Source organism: Camelus ferus, chromosome 12, assembly GCF_009834535.1.
Source record: "Camelus ferus isolate YT-003-E chromosome 12, BCGSAC_Cfer_1.0, whole genome shotgun sequence".
Classification (NCBI taxonomy): Eukaryota; Metazoa; Chordata; class Mammalia; order Artiodactyla; family Camelidae; genus Camelus; species Camelus ferus.
Genome location: NC_045707.1, coordinates 20,546,599 through 20,560,339, shown reverse-complemented (window position 1 = coordinate 20,560,339; position 13,741 = coordinate 20,546,599). Strand labels below are relative to the sequence as shown.

Here is a 13,741-nt window from a genome sequence, read left to right as displayed (position 1 = left end):
CGTGCCGTCCCCTACCTTGGCCCTGGTTCCCTCCCTGACTCTCAGCCCCAACCTCCTCCACAAAGGGAAGAACGGGTACCATCAGTCCAGCCTGCCCTACAGCCAGCCAGCCAGATGGGAGGCCGAGAGACAGACCAGAAACAGCAACCTGGACCCAAAGGCCGTCCTGTCCCTGACGCAGACTGGAAACATCCCAGGCCACCAGCCCAGGCCAGGCTCCATATACTGCTGCTGCGGCCGGAGCAGTCACGTTGGTGGTGGTCCAAGGAGGCAATGGCGGGCTTTTGCAAGGGCAGGCACTCCAACGCCAGCATTTCGGTACCCGGGACCCTTGAGAGCGTGGTCCTCCTCCTTATGGGTCACTGGGCCGAGGTGCTGGCAGGCCCCTGGGCTGGGACCACATTCCACCTAACACGTTCTGGTTCTGTAACACCTGGCGGCATCATTTTCCTATTCAGACTCATCTTGGAGAGGAGAAAGGTGCCAGCAGAACAGGAGCCCCGGGTCGTGGCAGGGAGGGAGGGGTGTGGGCACATCCCAGGGGAGCCCCCGGCCCTGAGCATAGAGGAGTCCTTGACTGAGCTCCAGAGGCTGCAGGAGAGGTATTGTGAGTTGGAGTGGGAAGTGGAGGCCTTGCAGCAGCAGGAGTTGTGCAAGCAGGAGGTTGAGGTCCTTGCCATCAAAAGGGTCTTGGAGTGTTTGCTCAGTGAGGTGTCTTAACTCTTCCCTTGGCAGCAGGGGGTGCACTCGGGTAGGGGGGGTGAGTTGGGGGGAAAGGGGGTGGGGGGGCATGGGAGGAGGGCTTCCCATGTATGTGACTTCTCAATAAATACTGTGTTGGAATGCAAAACAAGTGTCCACGAGTGATGGTGGCCCCAAGGACCACATCGCACGGAGTCCTCACACCCTTCAGCGGGCTGGTGTCCACTGGGCAGGTGCCTCCATGGTTGTGAACTACAGAGCCAGCACCATGACACCCTGCCCGACCTCCTGGTGCCAGCGCCGAGCGGGGTGCCTTCGGACGGAAAGAAACCAGGTGGAGGGTCTGCTCCCGGTGTTTCTCCAAAGACCGCTTCTGGCCTGAGACAGCAAAGGACAAAGGTTTCTTCCACAGTCCCTCCCATATGATTGTCATCTCTCTCTCTTATGGCAGCTGCATGTTTATGTACATTAATCTTTCTGCAAAAGAAGAAGGTGTTTTCAACAAAGGAATAGCTGTGCTCATTACTTCAACTACTCCCTTGTTAAACCCTTTCATTTACACTCTAAGAGATCAGCAAGTGAAGCAAGCATTCAAGGACGACATCAAAAAGACCAGTGAAGCTTTAAATATGTCTATATATATCTATATATCAAGGAAATACATTCCACTTAATAAACATGTACTGAATGTCTACTACATTTCAAGTGCTGAACCAGCACTTGAGGACAAAAGTATAAAGGGCATACACCCTAATTTCAAGGAATCTACGATCTAATGTGATAGAAATGTGTATAGACTGTAAATTGATGTCATAAGTTAAAAAAAGAATAACATGGCAAGTGTTATTAGAGAAAGTTGACTGAGGATCCCTGAAAAGAACAATTGGAAAGAATTAACTGCTTTCTGGAAATCACTTGAAATTTAAGAGGCAAACATCCTGCTTATTTAGGAGAGTGGGAAAGTAAAAATTTAGAGCAAGAAAGAGAGGCCAGATCATAAAGGTATTTATTACAAAGTGTGGAGTTAGCTGGATCTTGGTGAGTCAAGAGATGTTTAAGAAAGGAGGTGATGTTACCAGCATTGTCTGCGAGGAGGTCGAGCACGGGCACTGCTCTTCACCGGGGAGCGCTGGAGACCATCCTTCTATCAAAGTGTCAATAATTTTTTATTCTCCTTTCCTTTTTCATTTATGTTTCAACTGTAGCCATTGCAACTTCCACCCTCCCATAAAGAAAAAAAGCTTTACATTTGATCCACTTTTCTCCAAATGAGGTGAAAATTCTCAAGATTTTGTCAACTTACACATCCGTTTTCTAGAAGTTATGGTTAGGTTTCCAGAGGGAAGGTTAGAATCCTCTCACTTCTCCTATTGGTGGTTTTCATAAACTGACATTTTTTAAGGTTATGAGTCACTGACTCTCCCTCTTTGTAGTCTCGCATGATTTTCTATTGTGATTTTATTTTGATCTTTTTGTTTATTTTGTTAGGTATTATAGAGGACAAATTCTGTGATATGACTTCATTTGTTTAAGTTGTTCCCAAATTTTTGCTTTTTTTTTTAAAAAACATAAGCCATGGATAACTGTTTCATAAAGTAGAGAAGAATATAAGGTATTCATACAGTTTTATGTCTAGCATGTTCCAAATTTTGAGTCTCTGCAACCAACTGGAAACAGACTACCCTACCAAGATCTCTACATAGAGTCAAAGGGAGAGCAAATTCAATTTGAATCAATGTCAGTGGAACAGGGCATTTTGGAAATCTGAGTATTTGTACATTGTCTGGTACTATCCTAATTCATTGCAGAATGCTGATTACTGTTTGGGGTACAAATGGAACATTATCTGATGTATTCACATCTGTTATACGTTGTAGTAACACTGAATGGCACAATGCTCCTCAAGCACTTAAGGAGCAAACTGTACTGGACTGATCGTGAGACCAAACTCCCAGAACCCCAGAAAGCACTGAAGAGTGTACAGTAGTTTTAATAAATGGCCTTTTATATAAAGCCACTGCTGTTTTGAATATCTGGGTTTCCTTGGTGGATAAGCTAGAGATTAGTGGTGACTTTCAATTTATTCCAGCTTCACTGAAATGTTAATAAATAGAGAAATGTTCTTAAACAGCCACACCTGAATCATTAAGTTCCCCCAAATCGACATTTCTACCAAAACCTATGATGAAGTGGGAGACAACGCCACATTGTGGTTGAAAATACAGGCTTTCGCTCAAATCCCAGATTCTCAACCTTCTACCCAAGTCTCCTTGCAACAGTTTTTCACCTCTCTAAAGCTTACTTTTCTCAACTCTAAAATGTGGATAATAATAGTGTCTATATTTTAGGATCGTTTTGAGCATTAAATGAGATAGTAAGTATTAAAAAATTTAAAGCCATTATTAAGTGTTTAATAAATGGTATCAATTATAACAGTATGGTAATAATAACCAATGTCCTTTTCAAGAAACTCAGGCTTAACTGGTAAGAATAGGTATTAAATTGTTTGGTTTAACCCGAGACTGTAAAGATGTTGGCCATTCTACTTGCCACAAGGCCAGCTTGTTTCCATTCCTCTTCTGTCCAGCTGCATCCTTGATTAGCCAGGTCAGTGAAGGTCTAACCCGCACTTCAGATAAAGCCAATAAGAACATCCGGCAGCGGACTGTTAGGACTGGGCTACCGCCAACTCCCCGTGCATCCAGGCGCCAAGTATGCCGAGATAAAGAAGACTACTTGTGTAAGTCAAAGTTCAAGAATATGAGCCAGGGCTCCACCCAGTCTTCGTAATAAAAGCATTTTGAAATGAAATCAGGAGGGAATGTGTCACCTTCTACAAGAGCTTGTCCAGAAGACAAAAGAAAAAGACAAGCCATGCTCTTCTGAAACTGTCCACCTGGCTATCTTTATGTTAATATTGACTTGGAATGTAACCCAAGTCACAGAAAAGCAAAGGAATGAGCTTACTAATTCTGCAGCTGAACCTTTAGAGCATTCAGGGTCTAATTAAGTTGATGGGTTTCATCCTCCTATCACCGCTGTTGATAAGAATCAAAAGAAACAGCTTTACAGCCTCATATTCCCAGGATAGTATCAGCAGGGCTGGGGTGAGGGGAGAATAAAAGCAAGTGAGACTGGATCTACTGCACCAAGTGTTCACTCCTCTCTTCTCTCTCCCTGAGCCCCCAGAGCTTGTGGGCTTATGAATTATAAATCTAAACCCAAAGCCACTTCTTGCAAAGAGTTTAAATAAAATTCAAAAGGAAAGGAGAGAATTTTTTAAGAAGTCAAGCAAGGTAAGAACAGTTCTATAATGTCTTGGGTTTTCCAGCCTAAGGATCATCTTTGTCATTTCTTTAAATTCACCCAGAAGGACACAAACCAGGGCTTAAGCTTCAGCCCTTACACATCACTAGACAGTATCGCTGAAGCTCTGCAGGGGTTATGAGTTCAGAAGCCACAGTAACCACCCATCTGAGGAATACAGCCACTGTGAAGTGGGGGCTGGGTGGGGAGCAAGATTACACACAAGACAACAGAGGAAGGGAAGAAATATAGGAACAGAAACATCAAGAATTTAACAAGTTTATACTGTATATAGTACAGGGAACTATATTCAGTATCTTTTAGTAACATGGTGAAAAAGAAGATGAAAGTGAATATATGTCTGTTCATGTATGACTGAAGCATTATGTTATACACCAGAAATTGACACACTGCAAACTGACTATACTTCAATTAAAAAAATATATACATATACAAAATTTTTTTTACTAAGTATAATCTCCTCAAAAAGATAAGAATGATACTGGTAACATGAAGGACAAGACATTATAAAAATAACTAGGTAAAAAATATGGCTGAAAAACCTAATAAATGAAACAAAGATGAGGCTAATACCAAGAGAGAAGGAACTAAAACATTCATTAAAACTAAGCTAGAAGACCAGACCTGATAAGGAGGGAGGGTATAGCTCAACTGGTAGAGTGCGTGCTTAGCATGCACAAGGTCCTCCGTTAAAGTAAAACAAACAAATAAATAAAATAAACCTAGTTACCTTCCGCCCCCAAAAAAGATCAGACCTGATAAACTCTCCCAAAAAGCAACAGAAAACAATAAAGATATTAGATAGATAACATAAAACAATAAAGATATTAAATTAGGTAGGTAGATAGATAAATAGGCACCAAAAGACCATTGTAGATGCCAAAATCCAGAGAATAAGCATTGCAGGTGAAGAGAAGAGAAAAAATGAAATAATAATACATTTCCTATACTAGAGAAAGGTGGGTATGTCTGAGTATGCTGAGACAAGCTAGATAGAGAAAATTTACTTCTCAAGAAACCAGACATTTAAATGTGATAGTAAAATAAAAGAACGGCTTAGAAGGCTTACTGCACAAAGAACAAATTCAAAACACTTCTAAAAGAAATACTCAAATAAAAGGATAAATAAACAGAAGGATGATGCAAATATGAAACGTAAAAATTACAATATAACATATTAATTACATAATGTGTATTTTTAACTTTTAAAAAACGAAGACTCAAAGATGAATAAAAGAAAATCTATATCCAAAGCAGAACTAAAATTCTAGAAAACATGTAAATGGTGGGGTTGTGAAGAAAGACCAAAGTAACATACAAAAACGGTAATATATTTTGTTGTGATCCAAGAAAGAAATACAAATGCCTTAAGTTTAAGAAATCAGTAGATGAAAATAAACAAAAATGAATCTTAAGGTATCAATCCCAAAAATAAAATATAATTTATAACTCAACAAAACAAAAAGTACCCACCCAATGAGAGACAGGAAAAGATTTTTAATAGTAGTAACTAGTGGAATAAATGGCATATATAGAATAAGATGGCAGAAATCAGTCCAATTATATAACAGTCATCATGGAAAGAACCTATCAGTGAATCCCATAATGAAAGACACAGAACTCAAACTGGGTTAAAAACAATAATAAATAAATCCAGGAATATATTGTATATAACAGACACACAAGTCTATTTTACCAAAAATATAAATTTTACTTTCATGTATTCTGGTAATTAAGGGTTTGAACTGAAAATAGCACTTTGGGTCTACAGGAGTTAGAGGCTACTATTAGTTTCAGAAAGTTGTTTAAAAATAAGACATTTTAATCAAAATGCAAAATTTCATTCATACCTATTTGTATGCTAAAGCAGTCATTTGCTTGAATGTAACTAATTGATGAAATGGAATGGACAGAAAGTGTTAATTTGGTGCTTTGTTTGTCTAGAGCCCAGGATTTCCTACCACGTATCACTAAGGAAATACCTGGACTTTACTCATCACAACGAGTAAATGATAGATTAAACACCACCCCCGCCCCTAGAAAAAGACTAACTGACCTGATTGCAGGGTGCTCTGTAAAATTATTTGGATGATTTTCTTAAGCACAGCTGCTTCTACCATCTCTATAATCAATGTAGTAGTTTCTTTCGCCCCTACTATCCTTCATGGATTTACACTGACCACATGTCTGGGTCAGGGGAGGTCAGAGGTGCCCATGCGATGCACTCATCCCATTGCCACTGTCCTAATGGTAGCAGTTGCTTATTGGGAACATTCCACATGAACAGAAGTATTTCACATGCTTAAAACATCTAGTTCCAAAATACATTCAGAGTAGCAGCTACAACCACTTGGATATATAAAATGCCCATAAATACTTTGACTATCAGCCCACTGCTGGAAGGCTTTGTGAAAACAGGTGCACAAAACTGCAGACGGTCCAAAATGCTGACAAACATCAGTTAATTTCAAGGACCCCAGTGGTGGGAGCTGTTCTTGACTGACATCCTAAATCTTGCAACTTTATTTCTACTCTACTCTGATGATCAAAAGTAAATTATAAGCCCAGCCAAATGAAAGAGAGAGAAAGAAATCGTGTGCCCTGATGGAGACACTGACACTGTTGTTTTCTTTCAAGATTTTTTGAACATATTGTACCTACAGAAAGGAAAAAAATCTCAAAATTCTAAAGCCTAAGACTTTACATTCAGGTCTCTCAAATGACCAGCACAGCTTCCCCGGCCTCACAAGACCAACCGTGTCCTGCCAGGTCCCTGCGGCCCACCACCCAGGCAAAACACTCTATCTTATTTGTTAGTATCTGTTGCTGTGTAACGTTGTCACCCCAAATTTTGGTGGAAAAGATAAATTTTTATCACTATAGTTCTGAGAGGAGACGGGACAGCTGAGTGGCTCTCACATGGGCCTTTCATTTAGCTGTAATTAGCAGTGACAACATCTGGAATCATGGAAAGGCTCAACTGAGCTGATGTCCAAGATGACTTTAGGTCACAGTTCACTACAGCTGAGACGGCTGGATGAGGCGGGGGCTAACCAAGTCTCTCTCTATTCAGCAAGGCTGGCTTGGGCGTCCTCGTTGCACGGCAATCTCACAGTATTTGAACTTTTGTTGTTGTTGGGAGGTAGGGGGTAATAGTTGTTGCTTTCTTTTTTTTAATGGAGGTACTGGGGACTGAACCCAGGACCTTGTGCGTGCGGGGCATGCGCTCTACCACTGAGCTATGCTCTCCCTCCTGAACTTTTTCATGACTCCTGGATCCCCACAGAGCACATGTTCCAAAACAGAAGGGAGAAGCTACAAGTCTCCAGTGAGCTAATCTCTGAAATGACACAACTTCACTTCTACAACTAATGTCAAAATCAAGTCACAGAGCCAGTCAAGATGAAAAGGGGGAGGGAAGAAACTACGCCCCACAGTCATGAAGCTGCAAAGGACCTCAAGGGCCACCAGGGCCAAGAGGCAAAACAGCCGTCTACGTCAGCCCCTCCTCCCACAGCTCTGCCTTTTCTAGGATCTCAGCCCCTCTGACCCTCATTGTTTCAAACACAGTCTGATTGTAAGTCAGTAACTTTTGTTTTTTACCCATATTTGCTGGTTGTGTTTGAGACAATTACAGACATATCTCAGAGCTATTATGGGTTCAGTTCCAGACACAATAAAGCGAATATCACAACAAGGTGAGTCACAGAAATGTTTTGGTTTCCCAGTGCATATTAAAGTTACATTTACACTTTACTGTAATTTAAGTTTGCAATAGTACTATATCTAAAACACCAATGTACTATCTTAATTTAAAAATACTTTATTGCTAAGAAGCGCCATCATCTGAGAACAAAGGGTTGCTACAAACTTTCAATTTGTAAAAAATGCAGTATCTGCAAAGCATCAAGTCACCTCTCTCTCATCTATTAGCTGAGTGACCTTGGGTAAATTATGTCACCTCTCTATACTCCATAATCTACAGAGTCAGCAGGAATACTGCATCATAGGGTTACTACAAGGTCTAAGCAAGATAAACCACATAACACATTTACAATAGTACTCAGCACAGATGTGAAGCACATTAAAATGAGGTATGCCTGTAGTCAGAAGAGGAAGTCTATCGACTATCATTAAAGACCACTTGGTTATGTTTTTTAGGCATATGTTTTAATAAATTCCTATTAGGAGGGGCAAGGAATATTATTATAATTTTGTGAAAATCCACATATTTATTCTGAGACAGTATTAACGGGTTAGATTTGAAGATTAAGGCAGCTTATATTTCCTAAGAAACAATGTTTTTATTCTCTTGAAAAGGGAAAGTACTTTGAAAGAGGCTGTGTTACAAAGAGGGGAAGCATGACATGGAAAGAACAGATTCAATACGCAAGATTAATGAATAATGTGTATTTGAGAAAACTAAAAAAAAAAAAAAGATTGAAATACAGATTAGAAAAAAGTTTCAGAAAAGTAGAGAACTACCTATCTGCGTGATGCTAGGTCCCTCACGGTTCTTTCTTAGACTTTCTTCTCAACTCCCGGGTTGCTCCTCTGCATTAGAAGACCACATCCACAACAGCCATGCCTCAGTTTCCACCCAGATGCTGGTAACTTACTGTTTTCATTTGAATTCCCAATATGAAAATTGAAATATATTTCAATTAATATTTCTTTGAAAGAAGTGCAAGTCTTTTCAAGATGTCATGGAAAGACTGCTTTGCTTGCTTATTTCTCAGGGTATAAATGAAGGGGTTCAACAAAGGAGCAACAGATGCAGTGAGCAGGGAAACTCCCTTATTAAGGGCCACTTCATCCTTAGCTGAAGGTTTGATATACACCGAAATGCAGCTGCCATAGGTCATGGAAACCACAATCATGTGGGAAGAACACGTGGAAAAGGCTTTTTTTCCTTTGCTGAGCAGAGGGTAATCTTAGGACCATCCTGATGAACTACACACACAAGGGTCATTATGAAGGTCAACACAGCACAGAATATAACCAGCTGCTCTATGAACCATGTATCTGAACATGAATTCTTCAGTATTGGAGAAGCATCACAGAAAAAATGGTCAATAACAGAGTCACAGAATTCCAGGCGGAGACTCAGGCCAAGGGGCGGGAGAATAATCAATAAGCCAGATACGCAACAACAGACGATGAGATTCCTGCGGACTCTGCTGTTCATGATGGTCACGTGGTGCAGGGGTTTGCAGATGGCCACGTAGCGGTCATAGGACATCACGGCCAAGAGGAAAAATTCTGTAGCTCCAAAGAGGACAACAAAAAATATTTGGCTGAAGCAGGCATTGATGGTGATGGTTTCGTCCCCACTTGATATGATGTAGAGGTACGTGGGGACACAGGCAGCTGTAAATGAGATCTCTCAGAAAGAAAAATTTTGAAGGGAAAAATACATAACTGTTTTTAAATGAGAATCCACCAAGATGGGGGAAATTATGGTCAGGTTCCCAACTGCACTTAACATATGTGATCAACAGAAAGCTAAAGGCCAAAATCTCTAGTTGTGGGTCATTCAGTCAAACCCAGGGTGATGAACGTTGTTACAGCCGAACGGTTTCTCATCACTGACTTCATACTATGGCCATTGGTTCAAGACTGCTTCACATAAAAGGCACAGAAATTAGATCTGAAGAGCAATGTCAAAACATGACAGAGGCAGACCGCATCTATAATACCAAGCAAACCCAGTCACATGCATGTCCTTCTGGAACTTAACAATCCGATTTTAGTGAGATGATTCCCTCAAATCCACTGAAATGTGCCACAGGGAGGTGAAGCTTTGGGGAAATTTCTTTTGAAAATTACTGCTACTAAAATTGTTTTAAATATTCTAGGATCTCCCAATTCACAGCACTATTTCCAATTCTCTTTTTTTTAAGTCCATACTTCGGTTGAGACGTCTCCTATTGGATCAGAAGTTGGCCACTTTTGAGCTATACTTTGACGGGTCATTGAGTCTCTTTATTCCAAAGCATTTGTACTCAAAAGCTAAACCCTAAAATTCCTTTGCTTTAAGTTATGGTGCCTGATAAAATGCAAATATATGGAGGATGGCATTATGCCCTAGGTGCAGAATCTCTCCAGATCTTCCCTCCAGTGAACGAAGCATTATTTAAAGGTCAAGTTAGATTTCTCCCAGAAAATAGTCATTCAATGGCCCCTTTCTCCGGACTTTCTCTAAGTTCCTCTTATTTCCTTATTTTCCATCTCTGTCCTCAGCAGAGAGCTTTAATGCATGACTATTTTAATGCAATTTGAAGAAAACATAGGTAAAAAAGGATAAATAGCTGAAGGATATCAAGATATACTTTGCTTTCCCTCCTCCCTGACAGCAGAAGTGTGATGCATGTTTCACAGGGGCTAACGTATGGACCTTGGAGCAGTTTGTCTGGGATCAAGTCATCTCTCTCTCATCTACTAGCTGAGTGACCTTCGGCAAATTATTTAATCTCTCTGTACTCGGACTTCCTAATCTATAAAGTGGAGTCAACGGGAATGCATACTGCATCATAGGGTTACTATGATGTTTAAATGAGATAAACCACGCAGAATGTTTACAATAGTACTTAGCACATGATTAATATTACACTTTTTTTTTCTGAAGCCAATCTTTCTCATTATCTCAAGAAGGTATTTAGCTCCACTAGGAGCACCTCTCTCTCTCTCTCTCTCTCTCTCTCAGTATCATCAATTTCTTCCACTTTTCTAGATTTATTTCCTCAGCATACAAACATTCTCTGGTATGACCCTATACTTAAAAAAACCATAAAAATACTCGTAGGGAGTGACACTTCAATCACTATACTCTTTATATAGTTTTTACTTTAGGAAACGTGTTAATCTACATATTCAAAAATAAAATATATCTTCCAAACTGGTAACTGACCTCTTTATCAATATAATTTCTGTCTACTCAGTTTATGTTTCAATGTGATATTGAGACCACTGCCTAAGTGTGTGGTAATTCAAGATCTGGGCATTAGCCCCATAATAATAGTTATATTGGTCTATTCAGCTATTTGTCTTCATTCAATGTTCTCTCTTCATTCAATGTTCCAGGCCTCCACTGCTCAATGCAGTAGCTATCAGCCATATATCTAACACTTGAGATGTGGCTGGTTCAAACTGAGGTGTATTATAACCGTGAAATACACATCAGATGTCAAGACTTAGAATACAAATATATAAAATATACCATTTATAATTTTATACTGAATACAAGTGGAACTTTTAATATTTTGCATATATATGGAGTTAAATAAAATACATTATTACAAATCAAGATCATCTGCTTCTTTTTACCTTTTAAATGATATGACCAGAAAACTATAAATTATAAATGAGGCTCACATTATATTTCTGTTGCACTATACTGTTCTAGGTTTTCAAATTCTTTCACATTGTGGAATTTTGAAAAAAGGATCTCCTAAGACAAATGAGTTCGTTTTCTAAACGGCTTTCACTCTTTTTTAATATAACCCTCAAATAACTTTCAAGCGTATGCTCCCTGAAACTGAAAAAATGAGGCTCTTTTTTGTCTTTGGGAGGTGATAAGTATCAACTCCCACCAAGTACAGACTTACTACTGTGCATTGCCAGGTTGCAGACATTGCAAAAGAAAAGGGACATTAACCTGCATTTATGAGACAAATAGTTTGCAAAGAGGTGATACAGGTACTGAAAGATGGGGGGATGTTAAAAATGGAGCGTTTACCAATGGTAATTGAGGTATATAATATAAACACAAAGATAGCGACAAAATAGATAAACGAGAGACAGAGACAGACAAGGAAAGAGAAAGTGAGGTAGATAATAAATTGGGAGTTTGGGATCGGCAAATACAAACTACCATGTACAGAACAGATACACATCAAGGTCCGACTGTACAGCATAGGGAACTATAGTCAATAGCTTGTAATAACCTATAATGAAGAAGAAATATGTGTATATATATAGCTGTATCACCATGCTGTATATCAGAAACTAATACACATTGTAAATCAACTATACTTCAATAAAAATAAAAAATTAAAAAAAGACCGGCAGAGAGAGATCAGGAAAGGGCTTCCTGTGTGTCAGTCAGACCACAGCACATGGTGTTGCACCAGCTTAACGATGCATAAAATGCGTCCTGCCCACGTTTCCAACTGGTGAAGGTTCATGAGCTCGATAAATAACCTCAGAAACGACTGGATTTCTCAATAAAATATCAAAAACAAATAAATATTGAAACTAGTAATCGTTTGTTTTACTAGAGTGAAACATAATCACAAACGCCTTCTCTATAAATTATTTGCTGAAACAGGCCTGGCTTGAAAACACTCCAGTACTTACCTCTGACATTCTTCATCGTTTCGCCAGGAAGCTACACCTCAAATGACCTCAGTGAGCTTCACAGTTAAACAAAAAGTTACTAGTAGGATCGTCTAAGTGCATTCCCAGCCCCTCGCCCCTGGGAAGCTACAGTCACCATATATATACACATGGTTTCTAAACATATAATACCATCCTACTCTAAAATTAAGATATACTTCTGTGCACTCTGGGTAACTGAACGGAAGATAAAGTCCAAAGGGCAAGGAGGAGTTAGGAAGACACGCTGGCTCTGCGAAAGTGGATGTTCTGATTTTCTCTGCTCAAACAGGTTTTTACATTTATGACCCTATTTATTTCCTTCATTTCCAACAGGTGTGCACAAAATAGGTGTGAATAAAAAATTCCTCGGAGGACCTGATTCAAAACTCTCCATTGAATTAAAAACATAATTTACTTTACAAAAAAAAATCCTAAGCCAAGAAATAAAGATAATTTCCTGAGAGAGAAAAAGATGCAGCAGTAGTAACAAGCTCAGTCCAAGCATCAAAAACACTAAGATTCCAATGTCCCATCAGAAACCTGTTTCTAATTATTTGTTCACACATGGTTTATGCAATGCAACAAGATAGCCTTCTTATCTAAAATTACACCCATAACAATATTTAATATAGAAAATTCAAAAATAGATACAAAAACTGAAAAAAGAAAACCATAGAAACTGTAACATCCAGAATAAACATTATTATTTTGGTGTTTCTCCTTCCAAATATTGCCTACCGTTAACATGTGAGTGCTGCACTATTACTAGTTTATTATAAAGGACACTTCTCTGGAACAGCCAAATGGAAGAGTTTCATAGAGCGCAGTATGGAGGATGGGGCAGCATGGAGTCTCCATGCTCAGCCCTCCCAGCATCTCGATGTGCTCCCCAATCTGGAAGCTCCCCTCACCTCCCTGTTCAAGAGTTTGTGTGGTAATCTCCCTCTCTCACTCACCCCGCCCCAGAGGCAGTGGACAGGGCTGACAGCTTCAGTCCTCTAGTCCTTTGGTCTTTCTAAAGATCAGCCCCATTCGGAGGCTACCTAGGGTCCCCACCCTAAGTTTCCTTATGAGCATAAACACAAGGTAACAAAAGACACCCCTATCAATCAGAAGATTTCAAGAGTTTTAGGAGCGCTGTGCCAGGAACAGGGACAAAGACCACATACTTCCTATGACATATATATTTACAAAGTGCAGGTGCAGCAAGAGAGCAGTAAGCTTTTCAATATCTTTCTCTTAATTAATAGAACAAGCAGAAAAAGAAATGAGCGTGTGCAATGAAGACCTGATCACTATAGTATATAAGGAGAGTAACAGATATATGTAGAAA

General features: G+C 39.6%; 1 pseudogene; it reads right to left on the bottom strand.

Moving 5' to 3' along the window:
- Positions 1 to 3,374: 3,374 nt before the first annotated feature.
- Positions 3,375 to 11,343, bottom strand: LOC116667618 (annotated as a pseudogene).
- Positions 11,344 to 13,741: the final 2,398 nt, after the last annotated feature.